The 6202-nt window shown below is 39.8% G+C and overlaps 1 long non-coding RNA gene across 1 annotated transcript; it reads right to left on the bottom strand.

Moving 5' to 3' along the window:
- Positions 1-4346: 4346 nt before the first annotated feature.
- On the bottom strand, positions 4347-5491 carry LOC127472079 (uncharacterized). Its single transcript, XR_007904861.1, has 3 exons — positions 5466-5491; positions 4954-5045; positions 4347-4375 (listed from the first exon to the last, which is right to left on the bottom strand). It is a non-coding gene; the product is annotated as an uncharacterized LOC127472079 (long non-coding RNA).
- Between the last annotated feature and the right edge of the window lie 711 nt (positions 5492-6202).

The raw sequence follows: 6202 nt of genomic DNA on the forward strand, positions 1-6202 counted from the left end.
TGAGAAGGATATTGGTAAACTGAAATGGCTTCAGAAAAGAGTTAAGAGAACAGTTAAGAAGCTGGGAATATTTATTATGGGCAGAAAATCCACGATTTAGGAGCTAGTATGTATTTTATAAAAAGAAAGTTAAAGGGTAACTTATTTGCAATCCGTAAGAGCTTACAAGGGAGGAAAGCTTTGGTGATGGCTTTCTGCAGTCTTGAAGCCAGAGAAATGGGACTAGAAATAAGGCACAGGATTGAACAGTGAGGCTTTCACTAAAATTTACAGTAGCAATTGTTAAAACTATTTTTTTCATCTTTTTTTCTTACAGCTACACTGTAATGAGACTAAACATGGGGGACTGCTGATCAAGAGCCACAAATCTGAGAAAACTATTGAGAGTATCTCAAACAATAAGTGAGTTAAAATTGCATGATCATCTACACTGACACAAATACAAGCATGAGGTCAGGGTCTTACCTAAAATCAAATCTTTACACTGCTTTGAATATTGAGATAATTGTTCTAGATTGCTCACAGGTACATAGAAAACAGGCACCTTACAGAACACTGGCTGACAAGAGAGATGTAAGACAGTTCCAGTGTTTGAGGCTGAAATGAAAAAGGAATCCAATATTGCAAGTGAAAAGGTTTGGTTGCGCAAATAACGTGTGTAAGGCATGGAGAAATGAGAGTAGCAGAGAACCCAAGTAACTCCCTGCCAGGCAGGGAGGCCTGAGAAGAGTGGAGTTTTACACAAACACATGAGGGTGAAAAGAATACTAAAAGGAAAATGGATGAGGTAGGGATTTGTGCTAGGCTCGTTTCTTATGCAGGTGTTCGCATTTATGTGAGAGTAAGGAAAACTGCAGATGATGTGAAAGTAAGGAAAACTGCAGATGATGTGAAAATATAAGTAACTGCCCTGGAGGAAATGGAAAATAAGAGACAAAGGCTGTAAAGGATAACAACATGGGCACAGAATAACAGCATGAGATTCGGGGTAAAAATATATAAACTAACTCATTGAGGCAGAGGAAATGATGGAAATAATCTGAACAAAGGAAGAATCATACAGAGCAGCTATGCTGAAAGATAAAAAACGTGTAAAGATGGGAGTACAGAGCCAGTGAAATGAGTCTGCAGTGTGACGTGGTAGCTTGGAAGATGACATTAGTTCTGGATTTCAGATGTAAAAACACAAGTTTGGAGTCTAAACTCTACCTGTAGGAAGGTCTGCTGCCAGTTTCCAAGCACAGCATCAGGTGAAGATGCCCTGCTAAGGTTCAGCTCTCCTGAAAGAAAAATACCATGCTGCAAGTTGAAATATCAATAATACAAGGCAATTTGGGAGTCATTGAAATTAGTTCAAGAAGGATCCAGATGTGGGTCAAAGTATGTTTGGATCAGAGTTTAGCTGAGGTATTTTGGCACCTGTCAGGCTTCAGCCAAACTCCTGTTTGCATATTGAAAAGTGATGCAGATTGGATTGAGGCACATTGCTCAGGAAGTTATGGGCTGAAACTTGGAGAAAATTAATCTGAAGCTGATCTGGAAATCTGGGTCTTCCTTGGTTGTCAGACTGGGGATTTCCCTAGAAACCTTCTAACAACATTTTCACCGGCTTAGATACAGCACTAGCACAACTGTAGCATAAAGAAAAATGTTTCAAAGGCAAGGAGATGGATTAGATGACCCACTAGGCATTTTCCATCTTTAACTTGTGATGACTTTATGAAAGCACTTTGTCAGCCCTTCACTAACTACTGTGTACTTAGGTCTGATCTGTCTTGTCAGACTATGGTTTGGGAAGTTAGATTTCGCTATAAATTCCAATCTGAGCCTCTCTGAAATCTAAAAATAGAATAGTTGAGAATGTACAGGCTGAATTATGGATCAAATGTGTCACTGCTGAAACCAAGGACAAAATGTGTGACATTAAACTGATGTAAAAGAAAAACTACTTGACTATTTCTGTACTCACAGAGTGCATTTTTCATACACAGAGCTCTGTGAAGACGTTAGCTAATTAATCATCACAGGATGTCAGGGGATCATTACTCACACCTCCATTTTTTAGATGAAAGAGAAGGTTTAGAGAATCTTTCCATGTTACAACTGGAGTCAGGAATATGAATATCTTGCCCATTGCCCCATGCTGAAGTCTCCAGTCCATACTGCCACCTAATGCCTGTCTAATACATGCGAGAAAATGCAGCAGGTGCTTTGAAAAACAAATTAACTAGACATTTTCAAACTATTCACAATGCTTAATAGTTGAAAAAATATATGATACATAGACTGATTTCAGGAAGGGAAAAGCAGGAGAATGTGTGATTTGAGGTTGTGGTAATTGCACGTAGGAGCATTGTTTCCTTCTGTGAGAGGCTGCAGGCAGCCCTCCTGTGCTGGTTTGGTACAAATGTGACTCCTAGCAGCACAATGCACTGCTCGGGTTCCCCCTAGCCTTTCTGAACATTACTAATGTGTCACCCTGGTTGGGGTAAGCAGTGCTTGAGAGGAGTTTCCTCATCACTTAGGGGCTTGAGGATTGATATTCCCCACCATTGCTGAGGCAAGCATTGGCATATGAGGCTCCATCCTTCTGGTAGAGGGGGAAACTAGGCCAGCCTGTGAATTGCAAGTCTTCTCAGAGACCTCAGGAGCCCAGGAACCCCAAGCCGTCATTTGTGATTACAGCAGCTGCTTTGCCCTACGTACTGATGAGGCCACAAACTTGTCATGGGACCACAAGACCAAATTGCTGCTCCCTCCATAGTGGTAACTTCTATCGCATCATCAGTCACAATTTCATCAGTTTTCAGATCTGCCACAAACAGTTACGGGAGCTATTATTCACAGATTCAGCCACAGTACGATAATATTCATAGCTACACAGGCCTCTGTGTGCTGCCCCTGGATTGTTTGCAGCTGCTGAAGCAGACAGACACATCCTGATGTACCTGCGCTCGGGACTAGCTAAGGAAACATGCTTGTAACTACAGCATGCAATTAGCCATTGCCCAGAGGCAGCATAAAGCAATTCTACCTCTTTTCTAAAAAAATTGTCCAACAGTTAGAAAATTCCATTAACAGTAATATTTGTGTGGTCTTGCTACTCACTGAGCAATTTTCCTGTAACTATTAGGGTTTTTTTAAAGTACTAGTTTAATAAATCCCGGTATTTTATTGTCCTGACAGTGCTAACAGCATTGCTACTGGAAGAAAATAATAAGGGAAAATGAACTGATTTTTTCATCTTGTTGTCATTGTTATGGAGGTGAAAGTCTCTTTTGCTGTGGTTGAATAACCTTTAAATAGGGGTGGGGGGGAAATCAGGCCTATACAAGCACTCTGTGTTTTCATATGCAACATGCTGAATGTAGGGGATTGCTGACAAGCAAAGGAAGCTTTCATAGTGAAAGCCAAGCTTTTACCATTGGAGAATATTTCTAATTGTCTTTCTGACCATCATTCAGAAATCCCTTATTAATGTAAGGAGTGACTTGTCCAAAACTACAAATCTATGTATAGAAACACATTTCTATGCCTTTGAGGATTTGGAGATTACACATTTTGGTTTTGCCCTAATTCAAGTGGAAAAAACAATTTGAGTCCCTCATGTCAGCACTTGAAGGCATCTTTACTCTTGACTAATGTTGTCTGCATAGCAAACATTGCTAGAGCCTTCAGTCCTAGAAGTATACAAAATTTTTGCCTGCCAGAGATCTGTATGCCAGGCAGACTAGCTTACCTGGCATCTTTTCCCCAGGGAAGAGAGCTGCCAAGTGGCTGGGAAGTGGGACAGGCAAGAAACCTGCTGAAGAGATCTTGTTTGTTTTCTTTCTTTCTTTCTAAATTTCACTGGTACAGATATATTTGCAAAGCATTTCAGGTTCAGTTAATTCAGTAACTTGTAGTGAAAAAATAATTTTCTCTGTTCTGCCTTCCTGCAGTGGTTCTAATCTCACCAGAAGATGGCTAAAATTACTGAATATTAACTCTCATTAGAAAATGTCAAAGAGAAAAATTCTTAGCCTAATTTTTAAAAGGTAATGACTGCAAACTCTCCCTCTGAAGTGCACATTCTTAAAGAAATTAGGTTATTTTCCTGTTTCAGTATCTTCCAAAATAGACCAAATTCAGCTTGGGAGGAAGTAATTGTATTTATTGCAGGAGAATTCAGGTTTCTGGGAGGTCAGTGTTTTTTTCCCAGGAAAGCTTGTATTATTATTATTATAATTATTATTATTGTTGTTGTTGTTGTTGTTGTTGTTGTTGCTGCTGCTGCTGCAGGTCAGTGGGTTTTTTTCCAGGAAATCTTGTATCATTATTGTTGTTGTTGTCATTGTTGTTATTTTCCTTAATTCTGTATGGCAGTCCCACCATGCTGTGTAATGCAAAAGTACTTAAGAAAAAATATCCCCTGCCTCAAAGAAGGTATATCCTAAGCAGACAAGAGCAAAGCAAGGAAAGGAATGGAAAGGAGATGAGGGAAATTGAAGTTCTTGCATAGAATCATGGGTATAGGCCTTATCATTTCTTATCGGTCATCTAACTTTCCCCCACTGCCACTTGAGTTTAAAAAGCAAATGTTTTTGATGGCACCCACCCACATCTCAGAGTGGCACAGTAAAGGAGACAGTGTGTCAGCACTCTGTGTCAGGTTTCCAAGTGCATTCCCAAGCAGCCAATTAAAGCAGACAAGATAGGTACCAAAGGAAAAAATAAATATTCGTCAGCTGCCACCTCATTATGGAATCCAAGTGCTTGTCTCCTGTCAGGATCACTGAAAGGTTTTTGCAAATGCATAAAGTGCATAAATTGTGTCTGTGAGATTGCAGCTACCATTGCTCCTAGGGAAGCACTGTGCACCTTGCTAGCTTGCTCTCTAGGTGTAATAATTAAAGCCACAAGTAAGGATTGTGCAAAATTCAGAGATACTAAATCTAGAACATGGGTTCTTACAATATTAAAGGTGCTGCTGCTCTCCACATTTCTTGGCAGACATCCTCCTTTACCAACTGTTTCCATTCAGCTTTTACTAGATATTGGACGGGCTGAATTCAAAAAGAAGCAAAATCCTGGTTTTGCCTAAGAGCACAGACACAATTTCTTGCCTGCACAATCAGATAGATTTAGTAGTCACCCAGATGCTGAGACTTAGGTATGTTAAAAACCACATAATTCTCCCTCAGAAGAATAATATCCTATGCCTAGCCATCAGACTTCAACTTAAATTATTTATTAGGGATCGTCCATAATTAGCATAAGGACACATGCTAGGCTTTATCACCAAAGTTATGTGGATAATGTATTTGTATAATAGAAGTACTACACTTTTTTGTTGTTGTTGCTGTTGCTAAAACCAGTACATAACAGCGTTATCTGTACTGAAATAGGGACTGTGGTGAGTAGACCTCCCCTCTCCCCACTGAGATGATGATGGGACAGAGGACATCTTGGACTGCGATTTCTACCTTTAATTGCTATTGTTTTGTTCTAAGAGGCAGGTTAGAAAGGATATGTATTTCCAAGTCTGATAAAAGAAGCTGATTTCAAAGGGTTGATCTTTTTCTTCTTAGTGGTGTTGCTGTAAATAAATTACCTGGGAGTGCAAAGATAACACATACAGAAAATAGATTAGAAATGTTACCAGAATACCTTAAAGAAATTAAAATTTTAAAAAAGCATTTCAGCAACACACTGATTGTCCCTTACAGAGTCACACAGAACAGTTAGTGCACAGTGCAAAGTACAGGAGTAGGGAGGGCTTACCACAGTGACCAGCTTCCATCGAGTAATAAAATCTAACGACTGAAGGTGGCTGCCTCAACTTCACCTTTGATAAGCTTTGATAATGTCAGTAAAGTCTCTTACTAAACTTCAAGTTTCTCAGGTTATTTTAGGAGACAATAGAAGGGAAAATCTTGCCATTGTAAGTTGTTGGTTTAAATATAATCCCAGTTGCTAGTGACCATCACTGTGTGACAGCTGCTTGGTGATACAAATGTCCAGATCCCAGAGATCACCATAACTGGCTTTGCTTGCATTTGCAAGGAAGGGTTGTAGCTGATTTCCACTTCTGGAGGCCAATATGATCATGCACACGGCTTTTGATATTTCTTATCTGGAGGCTCTCAAAGACACCTTAGTGCCTCGCTGAAGGGGAATTGCTGGTGCAATAGAAAAGCATGTTTTCCCACACACTCTTTTA

The sequence above is a fragment of the Manacus candei genome, unplaced genomic scaffold, assembly GCF_025592945.1.
Source record: "Manacus candei isolate 608988 ecotype Guabito, Panama unplaced genomic scaffold, ASM2559294v1 h1tg000028l, whole genome shotgun sequence".
Classification (NCBI taxonomy): domain Eukaryota; kingdom Metazoa; phylum Chordata; class Aves; order Passeriformes; family Pipridae; genus Manacus; species Manacus candei.